The following is a 22,207-nucleotide window of genomic DNA, read 5'->3' as shown; positions in this document are numbered from 1 at the left end:
TGGATGGAACTCATTAAAATTAATGGACAGGACAAACTTAGGTCCATGAGTTTCAATAGGTCTGTTCTCAGGAGGAAGAGATTGGATGCAAGCCTTGGTCTTTTCTGGTGCAACCACAAAGACAGACAGACAGATAAATGGTAAGTCTTTGGTTACAACAGATTCCTTCAAAGTTGACCCCAGCTGGGCTAACCAGGGTTGTCAGCAGAGAGGACACCAAATTAGACTCCTGCCGCCACGAGCCCAGATGCAACTCAAAGCCGCTTCTTTATGTATTCATGAATCGCTCGGAAGAGAAATAAAAGCATTCATTACGACGCAAAACTGTTACTAATGATATCTACCTGGCGCCCAGCACCTCTGGAAATTTAATGCGACACACTCGGGGTAGAAAATGTATTCGCTTATTCAGGGGCCGGTGGTGAATGGGAAATTTCCCTTTCCTTAACCCAACCTCATTCTGCATTCGCTAAAAGCAACATTTACAATTCTTCTGCCATTATGTCCTACCAGGGCCTCTGCGCTCGCTGTCACGACCTTGATATTAGCTGAAAATTGGAAATTCGATGGCGTGGCGGAGAAAAGGAGGGGCGTGGACGGGAGGGCTCTCTGCTTTGCTTTCCTCCCCCCCCCCCATCTCCCGGTTGCCTATGCTAAAGAAAAGAAAAGCAAGGTAAATGTACCACCAGGCCAGAGTCAATAGGATGCTCTCGAAGTGGGGGGGGGGACTTGTAAGAAAGGAAGAAAGATGGGTGGAAGGATGGGCAGATGGGACAAGAATTTTTAGGAGAGTTGGGAGTGGTTTGAAAGATTCCCTCGTCTTTTGCTTAGTATCTCTGGCTAGCGATGGGCGAATATTTCAATTTTGACTTTCTCCTCCTTAAGTTTCACTCTCTGCATTTCTGCCCCAGATTGCAATATTTAGCAGGTCCTGTATGCAGGTTTCCCATAATCAGCATCTGGGTGGTCAGTGTGAACAGTTTACAAAGAGACTATCAGTTAAAAACAGCAAAAAAAACCACAACTCTTGGATATAATCAAAAGATAAAAATCAGCAACAAACCAAAAACAGATTAAAACATGCATCAACATTCGGTATATATAGCTAGGGATGCGGGTGGCGCTGTGGTCTAAACCACTGAGCCTCTTGGGCTTGCTGATCAGAAGGCAGGAGGTTTGAATCCCCGCGACAGAGTGAGCTCCTGTTACTCTGTCCCAGCTCCTGTCACCCTAGCAGTTCAAAAGTACACCAGTGCAAGTAGATAAATAGGTTCCATGGTGGCGAGAAGGTAAACAGTCAGTAGAGGGGCCTAATTTTTTTTAATCTGGCATCTAAGGTTTTGTTTTTATTTTTTAGGATAAGCTGATCCATGGCTGCTAGTCATGGTGGCTTGCAGAAAGAAAGGTACAGCGTCTCTGAATAACACGAGTTGCTGGGAATCCCAATTGGGGACAATGCTTTTTTGTTCAGGACCTACCGTATTTTTCGCCCCATAGGATGCACCACCCTATAGGATGCACCTAGTTTTTTTGGGGGGGGAATAAAGAAAAAAAATTATTTCCCCCCCAGGCATGGGACTGGCGTGGGGGAAGCCCGAGCTTCCCCCGACCCCAGCCCCGAGAACAGCCTGCTATCCGCAAGCCTAGGGAGCCTGGTGGGAAGTCGCACCGGTCTCCCCAGGCTTGTGGAGAGCTGCGCAAAGCCCAGGCAGCTCTGCGTAGCCCTCGGGAGACCGACGCGAAGTCCCTAGGGTTGTGCAGAGGTGCGCGAAGCCCGGGACTGACAGAGGGACTAGATTAGACCTGCTTATCAAGGTTCCCTCTTTAAAAGGTGAACTTCATCCCGTTAGATATATATATAGGTAAAGGTAAAGGACCCCTGGATAGTTAAGTCCAGTCAAAGGCAACTATGGGGTTGCAGCGCTCATCTCGCTTTCAGGCCGAGGGAGCCGGTGTTTGTCAACAGACAGCTTTCCAGGTCACCGTGACGGAAACCAGAGGGACGGAAACGCTGTTTACCTTCTTGCCACCATGGAACCTATTTATCTACTTGCACTGGTGTGCTTTTGAACTGCTAGGGTGACAGGAGCTGGGACAGAGTAACAGGAGCTCACTCTGTCGCGGGGATTCAAACCTCCTGCCTTCTGATCAGCAAGCCCAAGAGGCTCAGTGGTTTAGACCACAGCGCCACCCGCATCCCTAGCTATATATACCTAATGTTGATGCATGTTTTAATCTGTTTTTGGTTTGTTGCTGATTTTTATCTTTTGATTATATCCAAGAGTTGTGGGTTTTTTTGCTGTTTTTAACTGATAGTCTCTGTTCTAAGGGTGGTTGTTTTGTTTTGTTTTGTTTTGTTTTGTTTTGTTTTGTTTACAATCAAGCTGGGATCTCGTGTGATCCTAACTCAGCCCAACGAAGATTTTCCCTGCTCAGAATAGAAACCCGTGAGGGTAAGATTGGTGACCTTTTATCTCCACACCACCTCCCTCACCCACAAACAAGGCCTCTGTGTGCCCAACTCTTTTCTCTCATCCCAATCACCACCTGCTCCCTAGGAAACATAATACTTTTTTATTAAAAAAAAAGTTTTCCATGCAACCTATTGAAACTTTCGCTGGGTTCAGGAGGAAGGCTGCTTGCTACTGTTTATCGTTCTGTGGGGTATAAATTCAATTAACTGGAAGGTGTGAAGACAAACAGGGATCCATTTCTCCATGATTTATCTTTTCAAAAGCAATGTTGACGTCACAGAGCTAAGGTTTCCACAGCCCAGAACAAAATTAGCACCTCCTTAACTGAGGAGGAAACAGCAGGGAGCTGCAGTCTGAATACACACCATACATTTAAAGCATAGGGCTGCCAACCCCTTTCCAAAGAAGCCTGGGAGCTGTAGCTTGTTAAGGGTGTTGGGAATTGTAGCTCTGAAATGGAGTCAGTGAGAGATTTTACTTTCTTGGGCTCCATGATCACTGCAGATGGTGGCAGCAGTCACAAAATTAAAAGACGCCCGCTTCTTGGGAGAAAAGCAATGACAAACCTAGACAGCATCTTAAAAAGCAAAGACATCACCTTGCCGACCAAGGTCCGTATAGTTAAAGCTATGGGTTTCCCAATAGTGATGTATGGAAGTGAGAGCTGGACCATAAAGAAGGCTGATCACCAAAGAATGGATGCTTTTGAATTATGGTTCTGCAGGAGACTCTTGAGAGTCCCATGGACTGCGAGAAGATCAAACCTCTCCATTCTGAAGGAAATCAGCCCTGAGTGCTCACTGGAAGGACAGATCCTGAAGCTGAGGCTCCAATACTTTGGCCACCTCATGAGAAGAGAAGACTCCCTGGAAAAGACCCTGATGTTGGGAAAGATGGAGGGCACAAGGAGAAGGGGACGACAGAGGACGAGATGGTTGGACAGTGTTCTCGAAGCTACCAGTATGAGTTTGACCAAACTGCGGGAGGCAGTGGAAGACAGGAGTGCCTGGTGTGCTCTGGTCCATGGGGTCACGAAGAGTTGGACACAACTAAATGACTAAACAACAACAACAACAAAGGAGGAAACTACAGTTCCCAGAATTCTTTGGGTCATGGATAGAGCTTTCCCACAGGCATCTTTATTGGCCTTGTGAGAACAGGGTGCAGGGACTAGATGGGCTATTGGCTGCATCCAGCAGGTTCTTATTATGTTCTTACAGAAACTACAATTCCCATGATCCTTTTGAAGGAAGATTGTGCTTTGAAAACTGGAAAGTTACATGACTCCCTTCTTGGAAAGACTGGCTTCATAAAGTTTGGCATTCGGATATAATGTCAAAACTAACATCATATCTAAGAGTGAGATTTGCAAGTGAATCTTGGATCTGTTTACAGTGGTACCGCAGGTTAAGAACATAATTCGTTCCGGAGGTCCGTTCTTAACCTGAAACTGTTCTTAACCTGAGGTATCACTTTAGCTAATGGGGCCTCCCGCTGCTGCCACCACGCGATTTCTGTTCTCATCCTGAAGTAAAATTCTTAACCTGAGGTACCATTTCTGGGTTAGTGGAGTCCGTCTGTAACCTGAAGCGTCTGTAACCTGAGATACCACTGTATTTAATTGTCCCAATACTACCCCATCTTTCTTCCAGTGAGCTCAAATACATGGTCCACTACCTCCCCATTTTATCCTCATCACAACCCTGTGAGGTAGGTGAGGCTGAGAGGCAGTGACTGGCACCCAAAGCCACCCAGTGATTTTCATGGCTGAGTGGGGATTTGAACCCTGCTCTCCAAGGTCCTAGTCTGGCTCTCTAACCACTATACCTTTTGTGGGGAAACTGGCTGCCATGACAGTATCATCAAGAAAATAATTACCTCCTACGAAAGCAAACCCAAGTAGGTTTGGAGGGTTATCTTACGTTAAGTCATATTTTCTTGCAGAATAATATTAACTGAACTGAAAATAACGATAATTTTGAGGGGATTTTGTTAAATATTGTCTGTGGGTTTTACTTTTTATTTCAAAAAAAAAAAGGTATCAGCATGAAGTTGTTACAGTAAGGGCCACTCTTCTAATATTTGGAGCAGGGGGAGTTTCTTGTACAGTGGTACCTCGGGTTACATGCGCTTCAGGTTACAGACTCCACTAACTTAGAAATAGTACCTCGGGTTAAGAACTTTGCTTCAGGATGAGAACAGAAATCACGCGGTGGCGGCGCAGCAGCAGCGGGAGGCCCCATTAGCTAAAGTGGTGCTTCAGGTTAAGAACAGTTTCAGGTTAAGAACGGGCCTCCAGAACGAATTAAGTACTTAACCCAAGGTACCACTTTACTGCATACTCTTGAGTACCGCCAGAAAAAAAACCACTGATATAGCTAACAATTGTCAAATGATTGAATGATTTTATATGTGTGTGTGTGTGTGTGTATATGGATTTATTTATAGCCCCCTCCTTTTCCTAGGCCAGAACCCAAGATGGCTTCAAACAAATTAAAACAACACAGATGAAATACAACAAAACCGAAAAATCATAGGAAATCATTGTTTGCAAAAGTGGCAGGATTTTTAAAAAAATGTAAATAACCCCGAACTGTTAAAATGTGGAATATAAAAACAGAACACCACTGCTAAAAGCCTTTTCATTAAAACACACACACACACACACACACACACACACACACACAAAAGCACACCAGTCGATTCCTAAAGGCCAAACAGTCCGGCGCATTGCACAAACTTTCTCCAAAGATGGTCTCCCTTGGCACATTTCCAGCCGCAGCTCGGAGGGGACTGGAAGGAGGCATTTCGTTAATCCCACCCGCAGCGGGGACGTGCCAAGTGGCCCCACTCTGCACACCCCCCCAGCCCAGCCTGTTCTGCCAGCTGGACTGTGTGGGAGAAGGGTCTGTGCCTGTCCTTTCGCTGCCACGCAGACAGATGTTTTGTTCCCAGAAGAGGGATCTTAGATCAGAGCAAGCTTTTACTTGCCAGGGAAAATGTGCAATGGGCGGGGGCGTTTGGAGAGGACAGAGGGAAAGCGGGAGGGGGATTTCCCGGGGCCAGGGTGGCATCGTCAAGGATCCCACACACGTGGGATCTGTTCCTTTCCATCATGCCCCGGTTGAAGGAGATTCAGATGAAAGTGGGGGAACTGTATCAAATAAGGGTGAAAATCGGGACCTCTTGTGTTCTGGACATTCTGCCTTTCTTCCAAAACACCCTTCCAATTTCAAAGTGAATTTATGTAGGATCTAACACACACCAACCACAGTAAGCATCTTGACTAACTTATCTGCCCAGGCTCCAGAATCTTTGTGAAGGCCTTTTTCTTGGTCCTACAGTAGGGACGGAGGACAGGGCCTTCTTGGTAGTGGCTGCTCCCAGGTGACTTTGGAACTCCCTTCCTAGAGAGGCTAGACTGGCTCCCTCCTTGTTTTCCTTCTACTGGCAGGCGAAAACTCTCATTCCAACAGAGAACTGAATGTTTTTTTAAGGAAAGAGTGCTGTGCTGATTTTATTATCTGTAGTTTAATCAATTTGGGGGGAGGGTGTAGTCCTACTTCTATTTGAGTTTGGTTATTTTTAACAGTTATCCTTCATATGTTTATAGCTGTTTGGATTTTATCTGTGTTGTTTAAATTTGTGTAGCCCTCCTTGAGCTCCAGTCTGGGGAAGAGGTGGCATAGAAATAAAAATAATAATGAAAATAATAAATAATGATAAAATGCCAGAGAAGAATCCCCTTCAATACACACCAGAGAGGTGCTTGACAGGATTGCCCGGTGTAGGTCCCTGGTCCCACAGAGCTTACAGTTTAGACCCTGGGGAAAGAGGTCATAGCACCCTTGGAAGGAGAAGGAAACCCACTTCTGTGTGACCCACATGTAGGTGGGACCACTGAGCTTCTTGGACTTGCTAATCAGAAGGTCGGCGGTTCGAATCCCCATGACGGGGTGAGCTCCCGTTGCTCTGTCCCAGCTCCTGCCAACGCAGCAGTTTGAAAGCACACCAGTGCAAGTAGATAAATAGGTACCACTGTGGCAGGAAGGTAAACAGCGTTTTCACGCACTCTGGTTTCCGTCACGGTGTCCCGTTGTGCCAGAAACGGTTTAGTCCTGCTGGCTGCATGACCTGGAAAGCTGTCTGTGGGCAAACGCCCTCGGCCTGAAAACGAGATGAGGACTTAACAGTCCAGGGGTCCTTTACCTTTATCTTTACCTGATTGCAGGGTAGAAAGAGTCAACTGTAAGGGAGGCAAAAATTACAATTCAGACCAACTCTGTGCACAGGGCCCAGGAAAGGCCCCCCTGATAGGAAAAAGGGGTGTGCCATGTACAACAGTTGGAAAAGGTGAGAGAGAGAGAATGCATAAGAATGTGTGTGTGTGTGTGTGTGTGTGTGTGTGTGTGTGTGTGTAAGAAAGAACAGACTTTCCAAGTGTCCCTATTTTCCAAGGACAGTCCCAGATTTACAGAAGCCATCCTGGTTTCGGATTGGATCCCGGAATGTCCCTATTTCGATCAACCTTTAGAAGACACCTGAAGGCAGCCCTGTATATGGAAGGTTTTTAAAAATTATGTTTAATGTTTTATTATGCTTTTCATTCGTTGGAAGCCACCCAAAGTAGCTGGGGCAACCCAGTCAGATGGGCAGGGTATAAAAAATTAGATGATGATGATGACGGAATAGGACGCCCCTATTTTCATCAGAGGAATGTTGGAACGTATGAAAGAAGTGTGTATTTGTGTAAGAGAGTGCGTCAGAGATTGCATGCGTGAGGGAAATGAATGTCTGTTTGTATGAGAGAGAGTGTGTGGAAGAAAGAACCTGTGTCTGCGTGAGAAAAAATTGTGTAAATTTGTGTGTGTGTGTGTGTGTGAGAGAGAGAGAGGGGGGGGGAGGGAGAGAGAGAGAAATGTGTGCTTGTGGGAGAAACAGAGAGAAGATTGCTGGCCACTCAGATTTCAGGATCTCAGGGAAAAAATGCGAGCTGCCGAGTATTTTCCCAGGCCGGGCAAAGGCTTCGCAGCTGCCTGCTGCCCCCACCGGGGTGAAGGCGTAGAAGCCTGAAGTCTTGCCAAAGCTCCCCCCCCCCTTCCCATGTTTTGCACTGAAAGTGAGGAGGTGGAGGTTACAGAGTTTGGGGAGGGGGGGAGTTGAGAGGTTAGCAAAGGATTCGCCCAGCCTGGGTGAGAAAGTCGGAGACCTCTCTCCTAACTCCCCCCCCCCCCCAGCGCTCTGCACAGCTGCTGAGGCATGCTGGCAACTGGAGGCAGGAAAGCAGAAGGGGGGAAATTATAGCCCCCCCAAAACACAGAGAGAGAGAGAGCCAGAGCACTGGGAATTTAGAGCAGCAGCAGCAGCAGAGAGACAGAGAGAGAGAAAGGGCTCCTGGGTGAGCTTTCTGCACAGGTGTCGCAAAGGAATTATCACCAGCCCCCGGGCATGAATCAAAGGAGGCAGGAATTCCCCACGGCCTGGAAAGAATGTTCTAGAAGGAAGGGAAGGTGTCTGCCCTAGGGCAAAAGTCACAACAAGTCAAGTGGCTGGGCTCAGCTTCGCACACACGCAAACACACGCAGGCCTTTGCAGAAGTTGTGCCTTGCGCATCAGGCAAAACATACCGTAGATATATATGTGTGATTGCTTTTCCATACACCTATAGAAACAACAATGACAGCAGAACTGGAGTACAGTCTATCATCGCACAAAGTGAAGGCAGTATTTCACATCAGGGCTAATGCCTCAAGAAAACCATCTGTCTCCGTAAGGCATTTATTTGCTTATTCCCATTTACGAATCGCTTCCTATCAGGAATCTCAGAGAGATTTTCATGGAGATACACACACACACACACACACACACACACACACTGGCACATATATATATATATATATAAACAGGTTAAAACAGGTGCATCGTTTTTTAAAAAAATCAGTTTAAAACAAAATGTGCTTTTTTCTTTATTTCATAAAATGTATATAGCAGTTGATTCTACAAAAGAAAACCTCAAAGCAGTTTACAAAAAGATACAATGATAAAACCAAGGGGGGAAATGCGATACTTTAAAACGTACAGAAAGTTAAAATTTTAAAACAGATTAAAGGAGAAAGAAAGGATTGTCTTTAGCTCTTACGTTCATAGTTTTTCCTTCGTATCTGAGCGATTTATTTTTTATTCTCCTCACCCTGTACGCATGCTAATGGTTTGGGGGAACGGACTCAGATGAGAGATGAGAAACGTTTTTGTAGACTGAGGGCCGTCTTTGCCTTCTGAGCGACGTTCGAGGGGCCACGTGGCTATGATGGGCAATGGCCAGAGGCAAATTGTGACAGGGATTCCTCCTCAGTCCTTCATCCACTGCAAGCAAGAGACATTATCGGAGTCTATGGACGCCTCCCAGCCAAGCAAAAAAACATTTGAGGAGCATGCAGATCAGGGTCAGCAAGAGTCTGGGGAAAGTCCCAAGGGCCAAAATGAGAGACATGGGGGCCACATCCCACCCCAGAGTTCCATTAAGGTTCTCACCTGGATTTTGCCCCTGGACAACCTATGGCAGAAGGAGCAACCAAGCTGACTTATTTTGAATCCCCATGACCTTCAAATAGACAGGTAGGAGGTTGTAGATGACTCAGGGGAAACCCTACAGAGGTTGTGAGAAGGGAGCGCTTCCTTTCCCGTATACTGATTTCATCAGCCAGCTCCTATCTTCCGATAGCCCCGGCGACGTTCCCAACTCATTTCCGTGCTGCGCATTCAATTTATTCCCCCCGCGGATTTATTATTCATCTCTAATCCACCGTTGGCTTGCAAATGCCACCGATCGAGGGGCCCGCAGAAGCAAGCAAAATGATAAAGTCAATGTTATCCAGCGCAGAAGTAGATCGGGAAGGGGGGGACGACGGCCAGCGATTCCTCTTATAGTGTCCTTATATTAGACCAGTCCATGCAAGAGAGGGCTATTGATGGCTTCTAGCCACGGTCAGAGGCAGCAACAGAATGACAGCTGCCGGGAGCCACAGCAGGGGAGAGGGCTCTTGAGCTCAAATCCTGCTTGTGGGTTTGTCAGCCACTGTGAGAACAGAATGGTGGATTAGGCAAGCCCCCCCCCCCTTGGCCTGATCCAGCGGCGTCCTTATAATATTCTTATGTTCTCTTTGTTGCTAAGTCTAAAGGCAAACAGGATTGCCATTATTCCAAAAGCCAGCCAGCTTGAGAGTCGGATGTGTTTTGGAAATGCAATCAATAGTAGTAGTAGTACAGTGGTACCTCGGGTTACATACGCTTCAGGTTACATACACTTCAGGTTACAGACTCCACTAACCAAGAAAGAGTTCAGGTTAAGAACTTTGCTTCAGGATGAGAACAGAAATCGTGCTCCGGCGGCGCAGCAGCAGCAGGAGGCCCCATTAGCTGAAGTGGTGCTTCAGGTTAAGAACAGTTTCAGGTTTCAAGAATGGGCCTCCAGAACGAATTAAGTACTTAACCTGAGGTACCACTGTGTCAAGAAAAACTAAAGAGGTTTAACACACCGCAGACCCACTGAAATAAATGAGCCAAAGTTAGTCATTGCATTCAACTTAATGGGGTCTACACCGAGTAGGTCTAGCACTAGATGCAACCCATATATAACTGCCCTGAGACCTGCGGGTATAGGGCAGCACAGTGATACCTCGGGTTACAGACGCTTCAGGTTACAGACTCCGCTCACCCAGAAATAGTACCTTGGGTTAAGAACTTTGCTTCAGGATGAGAACAGAAATTGTGCGGTGGCGGCGCGTCAGCAGCGGAGGCCCCATTAGCTAAAGTGGTGCTTCAGGTTAAGAACAATTTCAGGTTAAGAACAGACCTCCTGATCAAATGAGTACTTAACCCAAGGTACCACTGTAGTAGTTATTGATTGCATGTCCAAAACACATCCAACTCTCAAGCTGGCTAGCTTTTGGAATAATGGCTATTATTATTATTATTATTATTATTATTATTATTATTATTATTTACACCCCACATACATGCATCTCCCCTCCTAATTTAATCCTCACAACAACCTTGTGAGGCTGGATAGGCTGAGAGGCAGAGATTGGCCCAAGGTCACCCAGTGAGCTTCATGGCTGAGCAGGGATTCAAACTCGGGTCTCCCAGGCCCTAATCTGACACTCTGGGCATATCCAAGCAAGGGTTATATGGTTTCAAAAACCTATGAAGCTGTTTGACTGGGGGGACGACACATGCACATGCACCCACAAATGTCAATAAACACACCAAAGCATGGGCTGCAGACTTGTAGTCCTGAAAATGTTGGGTTGTTGTTTTTTACTTTCAAATCCTTTATTATTTTATTCACATAATATACATTCTTTACAACAAACAACTCCAAAATAAGCAGACAACTCCAAAATAAAATCATATGTAACAAAACCATAAGTCTCATGTTTTCATTGACACTGATCTCCTCTCCAATACCTTTACTTGATATTTCTTGCTGTTTTCTGCTTTCCTTATAGAATCTTTATAGATCTTATAGAACCTGGAGTCCTGCAAATTTTGTTGGTCTCCAGTGGCCAGAGCTTATGAGGAGTATGGAGGTTGCAGTCTGACATCTGGAGAGCCACATCATAGGGTTCACCATCCTTACAATAGGGGCATGAACTCTTGTGAGCTGAGCTGTGTGGCAAGCTGCCCATCGCCCCACGAGTGGATCTGAGGTTTGTAGCCAAATGAGATCCAGCAAATTGCAGGATTGTGTGTGTCATCACCCCTTGGCTGATGAACCGCTGGGAATCAGAAGACCTCTAGCTCCCAGGAAACAGCACCTTTAAAAAACCCCAATGGATGTCTGAGTGGAGGAAAGAAAAAACAGCCTTTTGACCGCAAGAACGTGGTGACGAGATGTTGCAATGGGAAAGGAGGGCCTGAGCCAAGAAGGGATGAGAGGGATTTCTGACCCAGTTGCTCACCTCCTGAACTGAAAGAGTTGGCCGAAAGCAAACCCCGCATCCTTGAAGTGCAAATGAAGCCTAGTTTCGCCCCTGCCCACTGCATACCAGCAAAATAAGTCATGCCGAGGTCTAAGTTGGGAGACACGTACGCTGGTGGCAGTGAGGACACACGGGGAGGGAAAAGAAGGCAAGGGGTGTGTGGAAACAGGGTTCAGGGTGCGTTTGTAGAAACAGTCACGAAATAATAATAATAATAATAATAATAATAATAATAATAATAATAATAATAATAATTTATTTTTACCCCACCCATCTGGCTGGGTTTCCCCAGCCACTCTGGGTGGCTTCCAACAGAGCACCAAAATACCTGTTAAACATTAAAAGCTTCCCTAAACAGGGCTGCCTTCAGATGTCTTCTAAAAGTCTGGTGGTTGTTTTCCTCTTTGACACCTGGTGGGAGGGCATTCCACAGGGCGGGTGCCACTACCAAGAAGGCCCTCTGCCTGCTTCCCTGTAACTTGGCTTCTCGCAGCGAGGGAACCACCAGAAGGCCCTCAGAGCTGGACCTCAGTGTCCGGGCAGAACAATGTGGGTGGAGACGCTCCTTCAGGTATGCTGGACCGAGGCCGTTTAGGGCTTTAAAGGTCAGCACCAAAACTTTGAATTGTGCTCAGAAACATACTGGGCCTGTTGGACCAGGTTACTGCTTGAGGGTTTCCCCTTGGGGCATAGATCACAGAACCAGGGGCATCTACTTCTGGGTTAGTGGGCTCATTACCCAAAGCATTCATAAGGAGGATAGTACATAACCCGAGGTTCCACTGTATCTTATTTTTGCTGATATACGCATCTCTATGCATGCTTTACAATACAATAATCTTTATTGTCATTGTCCCATACAGAACAATGAAATTGAAAAAATCTACATCAGACATTCAAAAAACCAACAAGCCTACTATCCCAACTATCCCAGCCTGGTTAGCCCCTAAAAACTCTGATACCCCATAACTGAATACAATATACTCACACAGAGACTACCTTAGGTAAAGGTATAGGTGCCCCTGCCCGTATGGGCCAGTCGTGTCCGACTCTAGGGTTGTGCGCTCATCTCACTTAAGAGGCCGGGAGCCAGCGCTGTCCGAAGACACTTCCAGGTCACGTGGCCAGCGTGACGAAGCTGCTCTGGCGAGCCAGCACCAGCGCAGCACATGGAAATGCCGTTTACCTTCCCGCTATAAAGCGGTACCTATTTATCTACTTGCACTTAGAGGTGCTTTCGAACTGCTAGGTGGGCAGGAGCTGGGACCGAAAGGCGGGAGCTCACCCCGCCACGGGGATTCGAACCACCGACCATACAATCAGCAAGTCCTAGGCACTGAGGTTACTTGAAGAGACCTCCATTGCAAAATTCAGAGAAGTGCGAATTTCAAAGGACAGCAGTGCCACGGTTCGTCAACTGGATCTAATTTCTTCTGCATCACATTAAGGAGAGCCTGGCTGCTGGATCAGGCCAGGGGACCATCTAGTGCAGCATCTTGTTCTCACAGTGGTCGACCAAACAATGCCTTTTTCGGAAAACCCGCAATCAGGACCTGAGTGCGAAAGCAGTCTTCTCACCTCCCGCAATTTCCAGAAACTGGCCTTAGGAAGCACTGCTGCCTCCAAACTTTTTAAAAAGCCATTCAAGATGGCGGCTATGACTTCTTCCTGTGGCAGTGAGTTCCGTAGTTTACAAGGGTCGCCATATTTCAGAAAGTAATAACCTTTTGGAAATTCCCAATCCCACCTTTGAAAACCCGGTAATGTCCGGGGAAACCCGGAAGTTGGCAGCCCTAATTGGCTCTGTGTTGTGTGAAGGACGTCCCTTTCTTTATGCTAGCTTCATCTTATCTGTACTTACCCCTCCATCCAAACTGGGTAGGTTCTGGGGCTAACAATAGCATACAACAATGTTGTATTGTTTTTAACACTTGATTGGAAGCCGCCCAGAGTGGCTGGGGAAACTCAGCCAGATGGGCGGGATATAAATAATAAATTGTTGTTGTTGTTGTTGTTGTTGTTGTTGTTGTTATCTTCCATTTCCATTACTAATGCCCCATCTCCAGTGATATATATAGGTCCATCTAACCCAGGTGTTCTTTTATGGAGCTCTGGTCTTTCCCTCCTGCAGCTTAAGAGGCTAGCCCTCATGATTCTGAATGAAGGGCTGATTTCAACAGAAGCAACAGAAGCTCTGTTCCAGTAACAAGAAGCCGAAAGCACCAGCCTGAAGATGACGAGTGAGACCTCGTCGAAACGTCGCCTAGACACCCCAACTTTTACACGGGAAGACACCCGAGGACACCAAAACCTGCATTCCTGTACCCGTGAAAATCTACGAAAGCATATATATATATATATATATATATATATATATATATATATATGCCAGAATTCATCGTGAACGCCTCATCGTGAACAACAACAACACCCACAACAACAACAACAACACCCACCTTTGGTTTCAAAAACTATAAAAGAGAGATAGGTATTAATAGATAGGAAAGAGAGAGCATAATAGGTAGGTAGGTATTGATGGATGATGCTTGCCACAGCTTGTTCCTGCAATTCATAGCTGGCCTCTGAAGTCAGGGGGTGATCGGAAGTCAAACAGCTGTCTCCAGACGGTTCATTACCGCCATGGGATAACGGCCCGCAAGTGGGGGGGGGGAATGTCGAATACATTCTTTGGCAACGTACGTCAGTTCGGCACCATCGCCTTCCCTCTTAGGAAATGCTCCACCACTTTTAGTCCATTATTATTTTCCCTCTCCCTAAGACAGAGCTATTCCAGCCTGAACGATCCTTGCCCCGTTGCTCACGAACTGGGAACTGAATCTTTGAAACTTGAAAGCGAGCTAGGGTTCGACTTCGTCCGTGGCTTTCTGTCAGATGCAATAAGACACCCCCTCCCCCCCCAAAAAAAATGTCAGGGAGTGGGCAATAAGAAAACAGCTGGAAAGGAGAAATTGTTTATTAATTGAATGCTGGCTATTAACACCAAATGCACACGTTTTGTTGCTGAAGGTCCAGCGCCGAGGGCCTTCGGGTGGAACCACGCAGAGGGCCTTCTCGGTAGTGGCACCCGCCCTGTGGAACGCCCTCCCGCCCTGTGGAACGCCCTCCTACCAGATGTCAAAGAGAACAACACCTACCAGACTTTTAGAAGACATCTGAAGGCAGCCCTGTTTACGGAAGCTTTTAATGTTTGATGCATTAGTGTATTTTAATATTTTGTTGGAAGCCACCCATTCGTAAGCGAATGGCCGCAGCGCTGTGATAAAGGTTCAGAAGGTTCCAGACTCAGTCCCCAAGCTGGAGGGACCTATTGTCCGGCTTGGTCTCAAAATATTCCCTGTGCTTCTGTTGAAATCAGCCCTTCATTCAGAATCATGAGGGCTAGCCTCTTAAGCTGCAGGAGGGAAAGACCAGAGCTCCATAAAAGAACACCTGGGTTAGATGGAGCTAATGGTCTGAACTCAGGATAAAGCAGCTTTTTCTGTTCCTAAATCTTTGTTGTTGTTTAGTCATTTAGTCGTGTCCAACTCTTCGTGACCCCATGGACCAGAGCACACCAGGCACTCCTGTCTTCCACTGCCTCCTGCAGTTCGGTCAAACTCATGCTGGTAGCTTCGAGAACACTGTCCCACCATCTCGTCCTCTCGTCCCCTTCTCCTTGTGCCCTCCATCTTTCCCAACATCAGGGTCTTTTCCAGGGAGTCTTCTCTTCTCATGAGGTGGCCAAAGTATTGGAGCCTCAGCTTCAGGATCTGTCCTTCCAGTGAGCACTCAGGGCTGATTTCCTTCAGAATGGAAAGGTTTGATCTTTTTGCCGTCCATGGGACTCTCAAGAGTCTCCTCCAGCACCATAATTCAAAAGCATCCATTCTTCAGCGATCAGCCTTCTTTATGATCCAGCTCTCACTACCATACATCACTAGTGGGAAAACCATAGCTTTAACTATATGGACCTTTGTCGGCAAGGTGATGTCTCTGCTTTTTAAGATGCTGTCTAGGTTTGTCATTGCTTTCCTAAATCTTTAATGCAAGGCAAAACACTCTCATAATCTTAGCAAAACCTCCCATGTGTGCGTGTAATTTCTCAACTCTTGCTCCCACCACCCACTCTTCCTAATCTCTCTGGTTGTTCTTCTCATTTTGTGCCAGATCATTCATGCTTTTGAAAAAAAAATCTCACACCACTGTGTTTATCATGTTTTCCCCGTTTGCGTTTACACAGCCTCCTTTAATGGGCAATAATGAATGAACAAAACCAATTAAGATTTTATCGTGGCTGAAGTGGACCTGTTAAATTCTCTCCTTCCTCTCTGTCTCCCCACCGCGGTCCCTGAGAGCTCAGAAAACTCTCGCGGGTAGCACTGGTGAAACGCCACCAATATATTAAGACGGCTTTCAAAAGAAAAATGAAAAAAACCACCCCCATCTTCACCACCACCACAATACCATAAAATGAACAGGATGAGTTTAGGCTGCGAGTGAGAGGAATGGTACTCTGGATATGCTCAGAGGTCAGGAATGCAGGGAGGGTTAGGAAAAAAAATCCCTTGGCAGGCTGCTCCCTTCTAATTGCAGGCTCGGGCCACTAGGTGGTGCTGCGGCAACCGTGTTGCTAATTTGCATGGCGCTTGTCTCCTAGGCAGGTGATTGGTCCTTGGTCACCAGCTAACCAGCTCAGATTGCTGATTGGCTGGGAAGCATTTATGACTCGCGGAAATAACTTAAGACCATTTGGCGATATCCAACTGAGCCAAGCTCAGGGTAGACTCCTTAAAATTGCTGAAAATGGCCTATTTAACAGTGCGGGACCTCAAGCCAAGGGATCTAAGGCACTTTGATGGGGGTGTTTAAAACAAGCAGTGTATAAAGTTATACATACATACTTCCCAAAAGACAGTTCTCCAAAATCAACAGGGAAGCAGTGGATTTCTTTGAAGATGAAAAAGCAGACATTTCTGATATTTTTGCATCACTGAATTGTATTAATTAATTGTTTGATAGATTGGTTTTGAAATGGTTGCAGTAATGTTTGCAATGTGTTCTAATTCCTAACACTGTCATTAGCATGAGCTCAGTGTTGTCAGTGCAGAAGCCGAATGCAGATATTAAATGAAATCAAAATAAGCTCACCAAAAGAGCCACCTGTCAAAATTCACACTTCACCAAATTTCACAATGAAGTTCTCCAGCCAGGTTATGCCTGTGGTGGGGGGGAAACGAATATACTGGGGTGAAGTGTGCATACATTTGCATATAGTAGGAAAAATACAATGGTGCAAAAATGGCATTAAATGCATGCAGAATGCATTATGTTGGAGCAGCTGCTTGGCAAAAATGTGTGTTTTAGAGAAAACCACATACAAAAAAATAGAGAATCACGGAATCATGGAACTGCAGAGTTGGAAGGCACCCTAGGGCCATTAGTCCAACCCCCTGAAAAGCAGGGATCACAGCTGACGAATCCCTGACAGATGGCCACCCAACCTCTGCTTAAAAACCTCCAAAGAAGGAGAGTCTGCCATCTTCTGAGGGAGTCAATTCCACTGTCAAACTGCTCTTACTGCCAGATATTTCTTTCTGATGTTCAGTCGGAATCTGCTTTCCTGTACAGTGGTACCTCGGGTTACAGACGCTTCAGGTTACAGACACTTCAGGTTACAGACGCTTCAGGTTACAGACTCCGCTAACCCAGAAATAGTGCTTCAGGTTAAGAACTTTGCTTCAGGATGAGAACAGAAATTGTGGTCCAGTGGCGCGGCAGCAGCAGGAAGCCCCATTAGCTAAAGTGGTGGTTCGGGTTAAGAACAGTTTCAGGTTAAGAACAGACTTCCAGAACGAATTAAGTTCTTAACCTGAGGTACAACTGTAATTTGAATGTTGATTAGGAGAAATTCACACTAAAATGCTGACAAAGGTTTGTGGGGTTTTCTCTCTCTTTTTAAATACAATTGGTTGTAAAGGTAAAGGGACCCCTGACCATTAGGTCCAGTCGTGACCAACTCTGTGGTTGCGGTGCTCAATCTGTGGTTGTGGTGCTCATCTCGCTTTACTGGCCGAGGGAGCCGGTGTACAGCTTCCGGGTCATGTGGCCAGCATGACTAAGCCGCTTCTGGTGAACCAGAGCAGTGCACGGAAATGCCATTTACCTTCCCGCCGGAGCAGTACCTATTTATCTACTTACACTTGACATGCTTTTGAACTGCTAGGTTGGCAGGAGCAGGGACCAAGCAACAGGAGCTCAGCCCGTCACGGGGATTCAAACAGCCGACCTTCTGATCGGCAAGTCCTAGGCTCTGTGGTTTAACCCACAGTGCCACCCGCGTCCCCACAATTGGTTGTAGGAAGACTAAATTTAAGATTGGAAAAACAAGGAACTTGACGAAACCAAATCGACACATATGCACATCCCCATAGGGATCTCTGGCTATTGCCCCCATTCTCTCAGCCCTCTGGAGTTGAGAAATATGAAATCAAGACACACACACACATTGCCAAAACCTGTGGAACAGAAATGATTCACGTGTGGGGGAAACCATCTTAGAGTTTTGTTGGCCTGGATTTTGAAACAGGAATGGGGAAGACAAGGTGGGCATATGTGCCAAGCAAAAGAGCTGATCTCGCATCAATCAAGTGGTTTCGGGTGCCCTGTGGGAAAACAGAAAGCAAGTGGATTGTGAGGTTGATGTCACCCAGTTGGCCCCAGAAGGCAGGCACCCAAATGTCATCTTTGTGATTTTAAACCACAACGCTGTGAAAAAATAACTAAGGGCGGTGGCGGGGGGAGAGAGAGAAAGAAGATTCGGGCATGCTGCAGATGCGTGGAAGCAGCTGGTTCAAAACTCTGATTATATTAATATCGGATATCAAAAAGAAGGGGGACAGAATGCGGATGTTTTGCAAAATAACTTTCCAGAAGCTTTCCACACACATACAGAGAGATGTCTTATCTCTCCGGGTAATGGAAGTAACAGAGATGAAACTTCAGATACATTTTAAATACCCATATACGAACAGGGTGAGGAGGGGAGGGGAATTGAAGCAATCTTGGGTAAAGGCTGCTCTCTTTTTTTTTTCCCCTCCTCAATGTAGAACTCTGAGCTGCAAAACTGGGCAAGATTCTGGAGGCTATGGGCCAGGGACGGGCATGACCACAGGCCAAAGTGGGTGTGGGGTAAGATACGTGAGTCATGCTTTTTGTGCAGGATGAACCTCCTGGCCACATAAAAGCCAAAGTTTTGTATTCCCATAGACTCATTTCTCTATCTGCCACCCAGGTAAGCAAGGTGTGTTTTCGCAGTTCAAGGACAGATTGCAGCCTGGAGGAGCAGGAACAGTGAGTGGGGAGCGGGTGTAGATTGGGAAGAAGGGGCATGGCCCAAGGGCCAGATCAACATCTCTTGAGGGCCACATCTGGCTCGCAGACCTGATGCATATAATAGTGTTAAGTATTAAACTGCTGGGGGGAGAGAGAGGGGGGAGGGGGAGGGGGAGAGAGAGAGAGAGAGAGAGAGAGAGAGAGAGAGAGAGAGAGAGAGAATGAGATATTTTTCCATGGAAAGAGATGCTGAAACTCACCATATTCTCTTGTAATGACAATGGCATTAGAGGTGCAGGAACTGAGTTTTGATGATTTCCAGCTGAAAACAAAGCCGTAGATGATGATAGATGATAGATAGATAGATAGATGATAGATAGATAGATAGATAGATAGATAGATAGATAGATAGATGATAGATAGATAGATGATAGATAGATGATAGATAGATATAGATGATATAGATAGATAGATGATAGATAGATAGATAGATAGATAGATAGATAGATAGATAGATAGATAGATAGAGATAGATAGATAGATAGATATAGATAGATAGATAGATAGATAGATAGATAGATGATAGATAGATAGAGATAGATAGATAGATAGATAGATAGATAGATAGATAGATAGACAGACAGACAGACAGACAGACAGACAGACAGACAGACAGACAGACAGATGATAGAGATAGATGATTGATAGATAGATAGATAGATAGATAGATAGATGATAGATAGATAGATAGATAGATAGATAGATAGATAGATAGATGATAGATGATAGATAGATAGATAGATAGATAGATATAGATAGATAGATAGATAGATAGATAGATAGATAGATAGATAGATAGATGATAGATAGATAGATAGATAGATGATAGATAGATAGATAGATAGATAGATAGATAGATAGATAGATAGATATGATAGATAGATAGATAGATAGATAGATAGATAGATAGATAGATAGATAGATAGATAGATAGATAGATATAGATGATAGATAGATAGATAGATAGATAGATAGATAGATAGATAGATAGATAGATAGATATAGATAGATAGATAGATAGATAGATAGATGATAGATAGATAGATAGATAGATAGATAGATAGATAGATAGATAGATATGATAGATAGATAGATAGATAGATAGATAGATAGATAGATAGATATAGATAGATAGATAGATAGATGATAGATGATAGATAGATAGATGATAGATAGATAGATAGATGATAGATAGATAGATAGATAGATAGATAGATAGATAGATAGATGATAGATAGATAGATAGATAGAGATGATGATGATAGATAGATAGATAGATAGATAGATAGATAGATAGATAGATGATAGATAGATAGATAGATAGATAGATAGATAGATGATAGATAGATAGATAGATAGATAGATAGATAGATAGATAGAGATGATGATAGATAGATAGATAGATAGATAGATAGATAGATAGATAGATAGATGATAGATAGATAGATGATAGATATAGATGATAGATAGATAGATAGATAGATAGATAGATAGATAGATAGATAGATATAGATAGATGATATAGATGATAGATAGATGATAGATAGATAGATAGATAGATAGATAGATAGATAGATAGATAGATAGATGATAGACAGACAGACAGACAGGCAGATAGATGATAGATAGATTAGATAGATAGATAGATAGATAGATAGATAGATAGATAGATGGATGATAGGCAGGCAGACATCAAGACGAATCATGCCCAAATTGGCCAGGACTGCATCCTCAGAAGCCAGTGTTCTGGGATTTTTCACACAACGGCCCTTTAGTCCTGTTTCTTGGGATGGGTAAGGGGACATTGAGTGAACTAAACACAAATTGTGTGGTTAGAGCAGCGGTTTTTGTAGCGGTTAGACTGCAGGGGTCAGCAAACTTTTTCAGCAGGGGGCCGATCCACTGTCCCTCAGTGGATGAACGAATTCCTATGCCCCACAAATAACCCAGAGATGCATTTTAAATAAAAGGACACATTCTACTCATGTAAAAACAAACTGATTCCTGGACCATCCGTGGGCCGGATTGAGAAGGCAATTGGGCCAGATCTGGCCCCCAGGCCTTAGTTTGTCTAACCACAGGTTAGAGTGCCAGACTATAGGACCTAGGAGAGAGCGGCGTTCAAATCTCCCGCTCAGCTCCAAAGCTCACCAGGAAATTTGCGCTAGTCCCCAACTCTCAGCCAAATCTACCTCACAGGGTTGTTGTGAAGATAACATGGAGGAGAGAGGGAGCTTCCTGCACACCAGCTTTAGCTCCTTTGAATAATATGTGATGATAAAATAATAATAATAATAATAATAATAATAATAATAATAATAATAATAATAATAAAAACAACCCTCAAAAGACTCTCCTGTATACTGGGCAGGGGTGCCAACTTGAATTACCGTATTTTTCGCACCAGACCACAAGACGCACCTAGTTTTTGGAGGAGGAAAACAAGAAAAAAAAAATATTCTGAATCTCAGAAGCCAGAACAGCAAGAGGGATCGCTGCGCAATGAAAGCAGCAATCCCTCTTGCTGTTCTGGTTTCTGGGATAGCTGTGCAGCCTGCATTCGCTCCATAAGACGCACATACATTTCCCCTTACTTATTAGGAGGGAAAAAGTGAGCCTTAAAGAGCAAAAAATACGGTATATATCAGAGGGGCCCAGGTGAGTCCTGCCCCACAGAATTGATCACATGACGTCCTGCATGCACACCATTTAATGGCAATGCCCATGTACTTTTTGGTGGGAGAACACCCTTTCAAATATTTTCCTGGGGGGGCCTATATGGAAATGGCGGAAATGACTGGCAGAATCCGAGACCAGGGAGAAGAGCTGGTGGAAGAAGATTGGAGGAAATTTAAAACTTATTTACAGAAACATTGTAAAATTTTTGAATGCTGATGGCATTGAAATGAATTGAAGGGGTTCTAGCAACAAGGTAAAATGTAAGATCGGATTGATAATAGAAAAACTAATAGGACATGAATTTGCTGAACCAATTTTCAAAAGGGATACAAAAAAGGGAGGCGTGAGGAAGTCAGGAAAATAAGTTAACTAAAGAGGAGAAATTTAAAAAGAGGGATTTTTGTTTTCTTTTTTATGTATTTTTCTTTCTTTTTCTTCTTTTTCTTTTTCATGTTTAATGTTTGTACTTTTGTATTTTGTAATTTTGTATTTTTGTGTTTTTGTATTTTTCTGAATTCTTTTTTACTGTTAAAACTTAATAAAATATTATTTAAAAAAAACAACAAATATTTTCCGGGGGGGGGGTAAGCCCCCTTGGTCCCTAGGAGTTGTTAGCTCCTATGATTCTAGGCCATCGTTTGGAGAGATGTGTCCCTGAGTTAAGGTCCCCCTCTTTCCATG

This window comes from Podarcis gaigeae (genome assembly GCF_964106915.1).
Source record: "Podarcis gaigeae genome assembly, chromosome: 8".
Taxonomy (NCBI): Eukaryota; Metazoa; Chordata; class Lepidosauria; order Squamata; family Lacertidae; genus Podarcis; species Podarcis gaigeae.
The sequence above is the reverse complement of the archived record's forward strand: the minus strand, read 5'-3'. Positions refer to the sequence as shown.